Here is a 14,371-nt window from a genome sequence, read left to right as displayed (position 1 = left end):
GTATAAGTGTGCTTAATACAACTGAATTATTGATTGTTATAAAATCTGTAAGAGCCATCCAATAAAATGATTAATATAAAAATGTGCTAACAAGCTGATGAATTACTAGAAGTACACACTCATCTATGCCAAAAAATTATGAAAGTAGCTAATTGGCCAATTGATGGAAAGAGAACTATATTTGTACCTATTCCAAAGAATGGTGAGCTGAGAACAAGCTCAAATTACAGAATAATATCATTATTGTCACATGCAAGTAAATTTTTGCTGAAGATCATCCAACACTTGCATCAGTACATTGACAGCGAGCTGGCAGAGATTCAGGCCAGATTCAGAAAAGGACTTGGAATAAGGGATTTCATTGCTGATGTCAGATGGATCTTGGCTGAAAGCGGAGAATGGGACAAAAGTGTTTATTTGTGTTTTATTGACTATGACAAGGAATTTGGCTGTGTAGACCATAATTAACTATGGATAGCCTTGAGAAAAACACTAACTTGTGCTTGTACAAAAGCTGTAAATGGATCAAGAGGCAGTTGTGCAAACAGAACAAAGGAATACTGCAAATGAAAATTGAGAAAGTGTATCCTCTGTTTGTATCCTCTCACTATACTTATTCAATCTGAATACAGAGCAAATCACCAATAAAGCTGGATTATATGAAGAAGAATGTATCATCAGGATTGTAGGAAGGTTGATTAAAACCTTGTGGTATGAAAATAACATAACCTTGCTTGCTGAAAATGAGGTGGACTTGACACACTTGCTGATGAAGATCAAGGCTTGTGACATTCAGTATGTATTACAACTCAATGTAAGAAAGCCACAATTCTCACAACTGGGCCATTAGGTAACATCATGAAAAATAGAAGAAAGATTGAAGTTGCCAGGATTTTTTCTTGTTTCACTCCACAATCAATTCTCTTGGAAAAAGTCAAATGACTCATTGTGCTGGGTAAATTTTCTGCACAAGACCTCTTTAAAGTGTTAAAAAGCAAGACATTTGCTTTAAGAATAAGGTGCCCCTGACTCAAGTCCTGGTATTTTCAATCACTTCATAATCATGTGAAGATACTAGGGAAGACACAATCGAGAATCTCAATATCAGCAGCTAAAACCAGATGGGGTTTTATTATCATGTGAAGATACTAGGGAAGACACAATCGAGAATCTCAATATCAGCAGCTAAAACCAGATGGGGTTCTATTCTGTGGAATAGAACATCAATTCCTCATATGTAAGTGTGGGATAAAAATTGAAGAATATTAAAATATATTCACAGGTGCCAAAATACAACCTTGAATCTATCCCACTGAATTTGAAGAATATCTCAAGAACACATCTGATGCATTGAACACTAACGATAAAAGATCTGATGAGCTGTGGAAGGACATCAAGACCATTATTCATGAAGAAAGCAAAAGGTCATTTAAAACACAGGCAAGAAAAAATGATCAAAGTGGATATCAGAAGAGACTCTGAAACTTGCTCGTAATATTAGAGTAGGTAAAGCGACTGGGGAAAAAAGGATGAAGTAAGGAGCTGAATAGAAAATTTCAAAGGGCAGCTCCAGAGAACAAAGTCAACTATGATATGGAAATGTGCAAGGACCTAGATTAAGAAAATCAAAAGGAAAGAACACGGTCAGCATATCAGAAATTGAAATAACTCAAGAAAAAATAATTCAAGCCCCAAATTTCAATTCTGAAAGATTCTGAAAAGCAAATTATTGAATGAGGCAGGAAACATCAAAAGAAGATGGAAAGAATACACTAGTCAACATTCCACATCTTCAGGAGGTAGCATATGAGCAAGAACCAGTGGTGTTGAAGGAAGAAGTTCAAAGTGCACTGAATGCATTAGCCATACAGAAGGCTACAGGAATTGAGAGAAGACCCATTGAAATGGTTCAGAGAGCTGAAGAAGCACTGGAAGCACTCACCCTTCTACGCCAGGAAATTTGGAAGATAACTCGATAGCTGGCTAATTGGAAGAGACCTCCACTTGTGCCCCTTCTTAAGAAAGGTGACCCAACAGAATGCTCAAACTATAGAATGCTATTGATCTCACACCCAAATAAAATTTTGCTTAAGGTCATCCAACAACAGTTTCAGGTGACAGGGAACTGACAGAAGTGCACATCAAATTCTGAAAAGGACTTGGAAGAAAGAATAGGATTGCTAATGTCAGATAGAGCATGACTCTAAAGCTGAGAATAACAGAAAGATGTTTACTTGTGCTTCATTGGCTATACAAAGACATTCAACTGTGTGGAATATAATAAAATTGTGAATATGCTTTAGAAGAATGAGAATTCCAGAACTCTTCATTGTGCTCATGCAGAACTTGTATATGGATCAAGAGGCAGGCATAGGAACAGAACAAGGGAATACTGCATGGTTTAAAAATCAGGAAGGTTAAGTGTTTCATGGTTGTATCTTCTCACCATACTCGTTCAATCTATATGCTGAGAAAATCATCAGAGAAACTGGATTATAGGAAGAAAAGTGCTGCATCAGGATTTGTAGGAAGTATTATTAACAACATAAAAAATGCAGATTACACAGTCCTGCTTGCTGAAAGTGAAGAGGAATTGAAGTGCGTGCTGATGAAGATCAAGGATGGTAGCCTTCAGTATGGAGATATAAAGAAGACCAAACTCCTCACAACTGGGCTAATAGGTAACATCATGATAAATGGAGAAAAGCTTGATGTTGTCAATGACTTTGTCTTATTTGGATCCACAATCAGTGGATCTGTTTATGGAAGCAACAGTTAAGAAATCAAAAAATCTTATTGCATTAGGTAAATCTGCTACACATGTCCTCCTTAGAGTACTGAAGAGCAAGGATGTTACTTTGAAGGCCAACGTGCACTTGGCCCAAACCATGCTTTTCTCCATTTCATCACATACATTTGAAATTTGGACATTGAAAAGGAAGAGCATAGAAAAAAAATTATGCATTTGAATTGTGCTACTGGAGAAGAATATTGAAAGTACTATGGACTGCTAAAAGGACAAGCTGATTTCTCTTGGATGAAGTAAAGCCAGAGTGCTCCTTAGAGGCAAGGATGGCAATACCTTGTCTGACAAACTTTGGACATTTTGTTGAGAGACCAGTTCCTCGAGAAGGACATCATGTTTAGAAAAGTAAAGGGGTGTGGAAAAAGAGGAAGAGGCTCAATGAGATGAGTTGACATAGTGGCTGCATCAATAGGCTCAGGCAAAGGAACAACTGTGGGATGGAGCAGGCCTGTGTAATATTTTGTTCTGTTGTGCATAGGATCATCATTGGTCAGCGCCAACTCAATGGCACCTAACAACAACAATGACAACAACAACAACCCCATGTGAAAGTTCGGCATAAAAAAGTTGGAGATAAGGGACAGAAGAAGGATCAATGCATTTTGATTGTCATGGTGTAGAAGAATATTCAAAATACCATAGACTGCCAAAAGAACTAGCAAATCTGTCATAAATGAAGTACAGTCAGAATTCTTTTTAGAATTAAGGATAGTGAGATTTGGTCTCAAGTATTTTGACCTGTTATTAGGAGAGACAAGGCACTGGAAAAAGCGGAAGGTTTGCAACAAGGTGGGTTGACATAACGGCTGCAACACTGGGCTCAGGCAGAACACTTTTGAACATAGTGCAGGATGGAGTGACTTCATTAGTAGGAACTGACTGAATGGCACCTAAAAATCCCAACATTGCGAAACTGCTGGGGCTCCTGGCCCAGCCTATTTGACAAAAAGCTTGGACCTTCATAGTTTTCTTTTGAATTTCACAATTTAAAGTCTCAATTTTCATTCCCGTGGGTCCAAAATTAATGTATGATTATTCTTTAAAAATAAATAACGTTGTCCAACCTAAGTTTTATGGAGAAACAAAATTTTTCCCCTAATTGCCTTTGACATTTGTTAAAAAAAAAACAAACAAAAAACCATAAAACTGCCATCTCAAGTATTCTCATTCATAATGACCTGGCATGGCCACCAAGATTCCTTAGAATGCCTTATTTTTTCTCCATGTACTTTGAGCTGGAAATTTAATCTTATCTACTCCCACTATTTCTTCTGAGACAGTCAAATTAATTTACTCATTGTTGCTCAAATTATTAAATATGTCAAATTATTAAATTATTAAATGTGTCAAATTATTAAATATGTCCAATATTTATGCATAAGCATATGCTCCTTCATCTCTATCTTAAACTCTCCAACCCATTCACGAAGTTATTTCATCCTTTACAGACTCCTGTGTTGTTGCATTCTTTGGAGATGTTGTCAGGAGACATCATTCCTTAGAGAAGGATTTCACGTTCAGTAAAGCGGAGGGGCAACGAAAAGGGAAGAAGGCCGTCAAAGAGAAGGACCGACCCCTTGGCTGCAGCATTGGATTCAAGTATAGGAAAATTTGTGAGAATGGAGCAAGACAAGGCAGTGTTTCATTTTGTTGTGCATAGGGTCACTATGGGTTGGAACTGAATCAATGACCTCTAACAAGAACAACAACAACAACAACAACAAGAACAACAACATGTTTGTAGGGGCCATTGAGTTGATTCCGACTCAGAGTGACTATGGTAATCAACCCTTTTTTAAGAATTAATACCAAACTAGTCCCAGGGAGTTGGGGATAGAAGATGTCCCATATGGGCAACACTTCCAAGATGCTACTCTGCTCCATTTCCTCCCACTCCTCAATTGAGTGTAGTCCTGCATGCCTGTCCCTTGTTTCTGTGATTCACTGTAACCTCCCATAAAAACCCATGACACTTTGAGGATATGCCTCACATAGTAGTGGGTGTGGTTGAGTCCAAAATACAGAGGTAAGCCAAATGCAGGGTCCAGACCCACAAGCCAAAAATGGTCAAAAGAAGCACAGGTCTTCTGTACTTCTACGAAATTCAATCGAAATAGAGATCTACTTTTCCAGGTGAGTCCATGTGTACTAGAACTAGAATTTAAGCTCCATGAAAGATGGTGTCTTACGGAACAACTCCTATTAAGGTAAATGGAAAGATGCTCTCAAAGAAACAAAGGGTGATACTTACCTGGCAGGGGAGATACCATGATCACGAAGGTGGTTTTCCCAGGGCTAGGCTTATCCACTGCACTCCGGATGTGCTGACCCCTGCGATTTCCCCAAATGTGGGAAACTCGACTGCATAATTTGTGGTAGTGGGGGACTGCGTTCACGCTCCCCTGGAAAAAAAAAAAAGAAAGAAACAAAGGGTCTGGCTTGGTTCACCTGTGTACTACAGTGGGATCTTAAAGTGCCCCCACTGAAGCCTCAGCCCACAACCTACACCAAGGTCAAGTCTCAATTCTACCACACTCCTGTCCATCAGCACATTAGAGAATGCCTTCCTAAATGGGACTGTAACAACAGGCATATAAAATCCAGAACCATAGTAATCATAGAAGAAATCATGGTTATTACTGTTATTATATTATTATAATATGTTGCAAAAATGTGACCTCTATTCTAAATCAAATTAGTTGTATATGAGCTTATTTTTCAGCTTTTGTGTGTGTGTTAGGTGCCAGATTCATTGACTATAACTCAGTGACCCAACATACAATATTTGTAAATAACCAAATGCAAACTTTGATTTATCTAATCTTTTTACCATCATGACACATTTATAACGGTACCCTCTTTTTTCAGCCTTCTGACTTGATTATGTCAATTTTTTAAATTTGTAATCTGACTCCCAATCCTCATTATCCATTATTATAAACTCCTTAAGAGCTGTAAATACATCTTCATATATCATTGTGAGACTTTTAGCACCTAGCGAATTGCTTATACAAAGTAATGACAGTACTTTTTTCATTTTAATGAAGGAAAGTGTATTCAATTACCACATCAACACCATATTAACATCAATATTGATTTCTTCTAATATGAGTTTATGAAGTGAAAGATTGATGTTCTACCTGTACAATTTAGGTACCCTGTTCTAGTTGAATGGTAAAGACCACTATTTGCTCTTCTGATTGAATATTTAACTGCAAAATAAAAGTAAATTTGTCAGTTATCTTTGCAGGGATTAGTAGTAACAGCCAGAGAGGAAGTAATAGTCAGAAGGTAAGGGTGTCATGGAAATGTCCAGCTTGAAGCTGGTATAGGGAAGGGGTAGTAGAACATCCGCTCCATATCTGTGGTCAGTAGGTGAGAGGTAGGATACTGTATGCACTCTTTACAATTATGGCTGGCAACTGCCTATTTGGCAGCTGAATAAATAGTGTTCTTGATTTAGACTGTTGCCAAGGGAGGTGGGGAAAGAGGAAGGGAGAGAGAGAACACTATTGAGCTGCTAGGTTGGCCTATGTACTTGGGTTCAGGATAATGAAGAGTAAGCAAAAATGAGAAGTTTTATTTCTAACTTCCAGGTTGTATCTTCAAGAGAAAGTTGGCAGTCAATCTTCAACTTGGCATAAGTAAATTTAGCATACTTTGCTGGGCCATTTTGGAGCTCACATATGACAGAATTATCAAGGATTGGTGGGAACAATAAGATGGATAGAGCTTGTCTACCCATGATATAAAAGAAAAATTAACCTCCACATTGAAAAAAAATACCATTGTTATATTATTATAATCTGTTGCAAAAATATGATCTCTATTCTAAATAAAATTAGTTGTAGATGAGCTTATTTTTTAGCCTGTGTGTGTGTGTGTGTGTGTGTGTGTGTGTGTTCGGTGCTATAGAGTCATGGAGTTCTGGCTCATAGGCACCCCATGTACAACTGAAGTAACACTGCCCAGTCCTGTGCCATTCTCACAATAGTTATGTTTCAGCCCTCTTTTTGTAATCACTTAATTGATTCTTCTTTATAAGTGTCGTTCTGTTTTTCACTGACCTTCTACTTTCCAAAATATGAGATGAAGTCTGACCATCCTCTTTTTGTGTAACAGTTTGGGCTCTACATCTTCCAAAACAGATGTTTTTTCTCCCTGGCGGTCTATGGTATTTTCCATATTCATAGGCTGCTCTGTAATTCAAATACATGGATTTTTAGGTCTTCCTTCCTTAGTCATTGTACACCTTTCAGATGCATGTGAAGCATATGAACAGTATGGCCATGGTTTTGGCTGCTGAAATTGAGCTTCTCCATCATCTCTTCCCGCAAACGTAGTCAATTTGATATCTGTGTATTCCATCTGGAGAGTCCCATGTGTGGATTCTCACACCTTTTGTGTTGTAAAAAGATATTTGCAATGAAGAAGTCATTGGTCTTGCAAATTTCGATCATGCCATCTCCAACTTCTTTTCTATCACCAAGACCACATTTTCTGACTGCTCTTCCTTCATCTTTATTGCCAACTTTTGCATTCCAAGTGCCATTAATTAGCAGTGTATCTTCATTGCGTGTTTGATGGCTCTTAGACTGATATGTGAGTATAATTTCTGCATTACTTGATTTTGTGGCTGGTGCATAAATTTAAATAACAGTTGTATGGACTAGATTTCCTTGAATGAGGATAGATTTTATCCCATCACATTGCACTTCAAGATATATCTTGAAATGACCTTTTCAAACATTACCGTGGCTTCACTTCTCCTGATTGCATCATTTCTAGCCTAGTAATCCATAGGATTTTCTGATTGAAAATGGCCAATACCACGCCATTTCAGCTCACTGACATCCAGAACAAAGATCTTAAATGTGTTCCATTTCATTTTAACAACTTCCAATTTTCCTAGATTCATACATTTTACATTCTAAATACCAATGATCAATTGATGTTAGCAGCTGTTTCTTCTCGTTTGTTCCAACAACAAATGAAGTTCCCTCAGTCTTAACTCCCATAGGCTTTGCTCCATCCATGCCATATGGTTCACTCTCCTTTGAGAAGGTAGCTCTTCCTCAATCATATTTAGAGTGCCTTCAGACCTGAGGGCTTTATCTTCTGGTACGATCTCTTACAATTATCTACTTCTATTCATGAGGCTTTCGGTATCTGCCAATGTTTTGATGCTATCTATAAGTTTTTCAGTGGCTACCTCCTCTGAATTTGTAGTCTGTTCTTATTCAGGCAGCACAGCTGTAACTTGTTCACTTTGAGCGATCCTGCTGGTATTTGAAAAACCTCTGCATTACATAACTAAACACACAGTGTGGTAGTTACATAATTTCATGTCAACCTGATAAATAAGTGTAGGGGTGTAGTTTAGGCTGTCAATCAAGTCACAGACTGATGAAGCCTCCTTGTGAGCATGGCCTTCTCCTCAAGATTCTAGTAACCTCTTTCTCCCTGAAGGCAGCCTCACAGTCTCTCTGTTTCACATTCCTGTAGACAAGCCATGTGGAGTCACACCGAGACCTGAGACCTACGAGAGCCTTGGAGATGCTGCCACCACTTCTAGAACCAAAAGACTTTGCACCCACTATGTTGTGATCTTCCTGCAGTTTGCATCATTACAAGTGGCTGTGTGAGTCTTTGACTTATGGGCTAATATCTGGCTTATGAACCTGATCTGGTCTGGGCTGGGAAGTTCTCTTAATATCCAATTACTCTTTGATATACAGTGCTTTCGTATACATATATGAGTGTCCCTGGATTTGTTTCTCTAGTCAACCAGGTCTAACACACATAATGTACAGCATCATAGCAACACACAAGCCACCACAGTGCGACAAACTGACTGACAGATTGAATAAGAATAGTGAGCGGATTCAACTCTAATGCGCACCTTTCCTGATTTTAAATCATGCAGTATTGTCTTGTTCTGTTTGCACAACTGCCTCTTAATCTATGTGTAGGTCTCACGTGAGCACAATTAATTGTTCTGGAATTACCATTCTTTTCAAGGCTATTCATAGTTTGTTATGATTCCACAGTGAAATGCCTTTGCACAGTCAAAGAGACTCAACAAAACAGATTTCTGGTATTCTCTATTTTCAACCAAGGTCCATCTGAAATAAGAAATGATATCCCATCTTCCAACTCCTTTTATGAATCAGACCTGTATCTCTGGGAGCTCCCTGTCAATGTACTGCTGCAACCATTGTTGGATGACCTTCAGCAAAATTTGATTTGCATGTAGCACTATATTATTATATACCTTGAGCATTCTGTTGGAATGAGCATTTCCTTGGTGTGGGTATGCATATGGAGTTCTTCTAGTCTGCTGACCTGGTGACTGTCTTCCAAACATCTTGACATAATCTAATGTGTGCTTCCAGTGCTTCATCAGGTTGCTGAAACATTTCAATTGGTATTCCACCAGTTCCTGGAGGCTTATTGCTGGCTAATGCTTTCAGTGCAGCTTGTACGTCTTTCAGTACCGTTGATTCTTGATTACATGCTACCTCTTGAAATGGTTTGGTCCAGTGACTATGAGTATTCTTTCCATTTTCTGATGATGCTTCCTCCATCCTTCAGTATGTTGCCAATAGAACCTTTAATATTGCATATTGAGGCCTGAATCTTTTCTTCAGCCCTTCCAGTTTAAGATATGCTGGATGTGTTCTTCCTTTTAGGGTTTCTCCTTCTAGGTCTTTGCACATTTCATTATAATATTTTACTTTGTCTTCAGTTGACCTTTGACATTTTCTGTTCATCTCTTTTCTTCATCATGTCTTCAATTTGCCTTTGTAACGGCATTAAGATCACGTTTTAGTCTTTCTTCTGGCTTCCACTTTGCTATTTTCTTTCTTATGTTTTTAATGAGTTTTTAAAACATAATTTATGATGTTCTTAATGTCATCCACAGCTCATGAGATCTTCTCTCTTTAGTGCTCGATGTGTTAAATCTGTTTTTGAGATGTTCTTGAAAATTCAAGTGGCATATACTGAAGGTCATACTTGGCTTCTACTGGACTTGTTTGAATTTTCTTCAGCTTCAACATAAACATACATATGCACAAATACTAGTGTGCTATACAGTCAGCCCCATCCCTACCCTTAGTTTAGGTGCTGATATTGAGCTTCTCCATCATCTATTCTTACAAGTATAATCAATTTGATTTCTGTGTATTCCATCTGAAGAAATCCTTATATATGTTTGCCATTTTTGTTGAAAATGTATATTTCCTTGTATTTGGATAGATAGTATCCAACCACAGACCATTTTCTTCAAAGATCTTGGCAAGTCTTTTTTTAATGGTGAGAATGCAGTCATTTCTCTTGACTCTGTCATTCCCAGCAGAGTAAACCATAAAATTTTCCTATTCAAAATGGCCAATAATGTTCCATTTCAGCTGATGAAAGCCTAGGATAGTGATATTTATGCTCTCCACTTTTTTTGATGGCTTCATATTTTTAGATTCATACTTTGTACATTCGAAACCATTAATTGATAATTAATCAAGTGCTAACTAATCACCATTTGGAGTGGTCCATCATCAGTAAATGACGTTCCCTTGGGCTTTACTCCCAAAGGTTTTACTCCATCCATGTCATGATGGTGGACTCTGCTTTGAGAAGGCAGCTCTTCCTCAGTCATATTTTGAATGCCTTCTGATGTGAGGGGTTCATCTGCTGGCACCCTGACAATGTTTTGCTTCTGTTCATGACGTTGTCAGTATCTGACATTGTCAGGATGCTCTCAGTAATGTTTTCAGTAGCTAAATCCTCAGTAATGGACAGCATATTCTTTCTTCCTAATTTGTGCTTAATCTAAAAGCTCTGCTGTAACCTGTTCACTTTGAGTGACCCTGCTGGTATTTGAAATACCAGTGACATAGTTTCAATCATCACAGCAATACACAAGTCACCACAGTATGACAAGCAGACAGACAAGCCGTGATCATAAATAGTTACTATATATGATATTTAGAGTTGAGGATGGGCAAGGTAAATATACCCAACTATTAATCATACAATTAGGAATAAATGTAAAATGTGTTTTTAATTCTATACACTAAAAGTGAAAATATCTCCAATATAGAAGAGAAAAATCAGAAGGAAAAAAAAAAAAGATTAGGAATGCCCCGGGAGACACTACCTTTCAAAATTAAGTGTAAATATGTTGATATGTCCAAGATGGCCAAATGGATGATGTGAAATTATAACAATGTTTATCAACTTACATAAGAATTATTGTCCGGTTCTTCTTCATAGAGGTAGTTATCTGAACAGAATGAATGGATGCTGAAGTGTAAAATCCGAAGAACTGTGCACCAGGGATTTAGCCTTTCACAATATTATTCAGTTTGAATTCTTGTTGTAGGGTGGGCACAAAGATGGCTGGTGTTGCCAGATCACATGTGCCACATGACAGGAGCCAGGTGGATAAAATGAGTCTGTGTTATTTTTATGTGCACGGAAAGGGAATGTGGCCAGGATCTTTCCTCTAATGACTGCTTCACCTTTTCTTTGTTCTCACAGCATATATGTAGGTCAGGTGAAACAATTTTTTTCCAACAGATGCACATCTTGAAATGACAGACACAAACTGGAAGAACATTTTTTTTAACAATGGTTTTATATTGAAGAGCTTTATATTTCTAGAGACTCTAATTCTCGAGGGGACAGTCTGGGTATGCAGTGCTGCCTCTTAATGAGGATGTGGAAAAAGCCTGGGGAAAATTCATAAAGCTCCGATAAGAACTGGGGCTTTGACTTATCTTGTTTCCTTGAGAATTCATGCCTGGGCACAATCACAGGTTTCTTGTGAGATAGATTATAAGCATTCAATTTACCATCACAGCTATGGAGTGCTTCTAGTTAAGCTGTCTTTAAAAGCGAAATAATTCTAATTATATTCTTATAAACTATGTTATTTTTCCATCTGAAAATAATAACATGTTGACTTTTCAAGCCATTAATCCTTCTGAGAAAATTATCCAAGAAATTGCTATATAAAGAAGAAGGTGGCAATAAGGTTAGAGGGAAATTCATTAACAACCTGTGATACACAGATGACACTGCCTTGTTTGCTTATAGTGAACAGAACTTGAACTATTACTGATTGAGATCAAGACTACAATACCGCCTTTAATATAGATTTTACCTACCTGACCATAAAGCAAAAAATCAAACTCATTGTCATCGAATCAATTCCAACCCAGTGACCCTATAGGAAATTCACAAGTGGGCAAATGAATAGCATTATCAAAGACATATTTTCTTGGGTAAAAATATTGCAAAACATTACTTTACAGTGTTAAAGAGGAAAGATGTTATTTTGAGGAATAAAGTGTATTTGACCAAATACTTGGTATTTTTAATTGCTTTGCAGGCATGTAAAGTCTGGGTAATAAAAAAGGAATACCAGAGGAGAGTTGATACATTGAAATTTTAGTATTGAAGAAAAATATTGAGTGTTCCATAGACTGCCTGAAGAAAAAGTGAATTCTTGGGAAAAGTATAACCAGAATACTCTTAAAAGCAAAGAGAGTGAGACTTTTTCTGACACATTATCAGAAAGGGCCAGGCCCTGGTGAAGGATGTGATGCTTGTTAAAGCAGATGGTCAGTAAAGATATTTGTGCTATATTTGTTGCCCACACCTGAAGCTATAAAACAGATTTTGCTTTAAGATGTTAGTTGATGAAGCCCAAACCAAATAAAATCATTTTTATGCAGTGATAAATTAAACGAAAACAAGTTTGCAGAAGCATATTTTCTATAAAACTATACAGTAATAAAACTGTTTTTAATATTTGAATTTCTGTGCAAAAAGAGTATCTCAAAGATAAGACTGGTTTATTGCTTACAGCTCCTTTCTGGTCCTTGTTCTGTTTCCCCACATGAAGTCACAGATTTCTCAAGCTTGACTTCTACTTTTATTTTTAGCTTTGATCCTGATGCATTAGAAACCTAATTCGGTACTAGTGCATGAGAATACCAGTTGCAGAAAGATGTAAGTACGCTGCCTAAATGATTCTTACGGTATGCCACTAAAACCTAACCACAACCATTGCCTTCGCGTCAATTCAGATCCACAGTGATGCTAAATAGGGCTTCCAAGACTAAACCTTCATGGGAGCACACAGCCTCATCTTTATCCCCGAGTCTTGCGTACTTGAACTACCAACTTTGTGCTTAGTGGTCCATCAGCTGCTCCACAGCACTACTAAGGATCCGTAGGCAGCCATAGCATGTCAGAATCATAATTTTGCCACTTTGTCATTTTGATTTCAAGTTAATATTTACTATATTTAAATCAGTGTAATTTGATCTCAATTAAAACCTAAACATTTTCAGTAGCCAACTGAACAACTTAACTTTCTGGTTATTAAAAACATATACTTTTTACTCTGGCATAAGTCAGACCAAATCTAATGATACATATGGCATCAAATAAAAATTCATTAATTCATTCAATAAACAAATTAAATAAAAATAAAGATGCACGTAGCACCTGTGGTGAAAGGCATCTTTCTTCCACTCTCTTATGCCTTTAAGGCCCACAGAGGGGTGGGGGAAGAAAAAAGATGGCAATATGTCTCCATAGGAAAGGGAGGCTGAGAGTGGACTTCATTCTGGTGTGCCAATCCTTGAGGGCAGTGTTCCTGCTCAGAGCAACTTGTTCCCAGAGATGACTACAGGGCTGGCCTCAGCTGGAGATGTGACCTTGTCTCCCCAGATGATAGCGCTCTAGAGGACAGCCCTGAAGAAACAGGCCTGATGGGCGTGAAGCCTCACAGTCCCCCAGGAATCCTGAATGTAGACATATGACTCCTAGGGCAGCACTAGGCGCCTCATCTGATCTGATTGGGGTTGCTCACTAGAGGGCTACACTGAAAGTCTAAAGGTGTAAAAAGGTGGGGAGAATAACTAGACCACTCTATCCCTGACTGTGGGAACAGCAGTGGGGACCTGTAGGATGTGCGCTTTTTGGATGTGAAGGTTGGTGACTAAAAGAGTGTATGAGGGGGTACCCCCACCAAAAATGATGCTTATTTGTTTTTTTTATGTGAGGGGGATAGTGCATTTGGAGTTTGTTCCACCAGGTCAGACTGTTCATCAAGCTTTCTGTTTAGAGGTTCTGAATAGATTGCATAACAGGGTGTGATTTTTAAAAAAAGGCCTGATCTGTAGCAGATGGGAACTAGTTTGGCTACCAGGACAACGTACCTGCTCATGCAGCCATCTTAGTGCACCAGTTTTGGCAAAAGTCAACATACCTCTCTTGCCCTATGCATCTAGCTCACTTGACCTGCTCCATGCAATTTCTTTTTGTTTCAGCAAATGCAGAGGGACCTGAAAGGACAGCAATTTGATGACATAGACGAGGTGAAGGACGAATGAGGAGGTGCTGTCAGTCACCAGATGAGTCTGGAAACTGTTTCTAGGAATGGACTCACAGATTTTACCAATGTGCTAAATGTAATAGAGAGTACGTTGAAGGTGATAAGGTTGTTCTGTAAAAAAATAAATAAATAAATACATAGCTTTTTAAAAAATT

At 38.0% G+C, this 14,371-nt stretch overlaps 1 non-coding gene across 1 annotated transcript; it reads left to right on the top strand.

Moving 5' to 3' along the window:
* Positions 1-5,049: 5,049 nt before the first annotated feature.
* On the top strand, positions 5,050-5,211 carry LOC115873356. Its single transcript, XR_004048363.1, has one exon. It is a non-coding gene; the product is annotated as a U1 spliceosomal RNA (small nuclear RNA).
* The last annotated feature ends 9,160 nt before the right edge of the window (positions 5,212-14,371 follow it).

The sequence above is a fragment of the Echinops telfairi genome, unplaced genomic scaffold (assembly GCF_000313985.2).
Source record: "Echinops telfairi isolate 266 unplaced genomic scaffold, ASM31398v2 ScPeMD7_7468;HRSCAF=8506_0, whole genome shotgun sequence".
In the NCBI taxonomy this organism is placed as follows: domain Eukaryota; kingdom Metazoa; phylum Chordata; class Mammalia; order Afrosoricida; family Tenrecidae; genus Echinops; species Echinops telfairi.
This window is presented reverse-complemented; position numbering and strand designations above follow the sequence as displayed.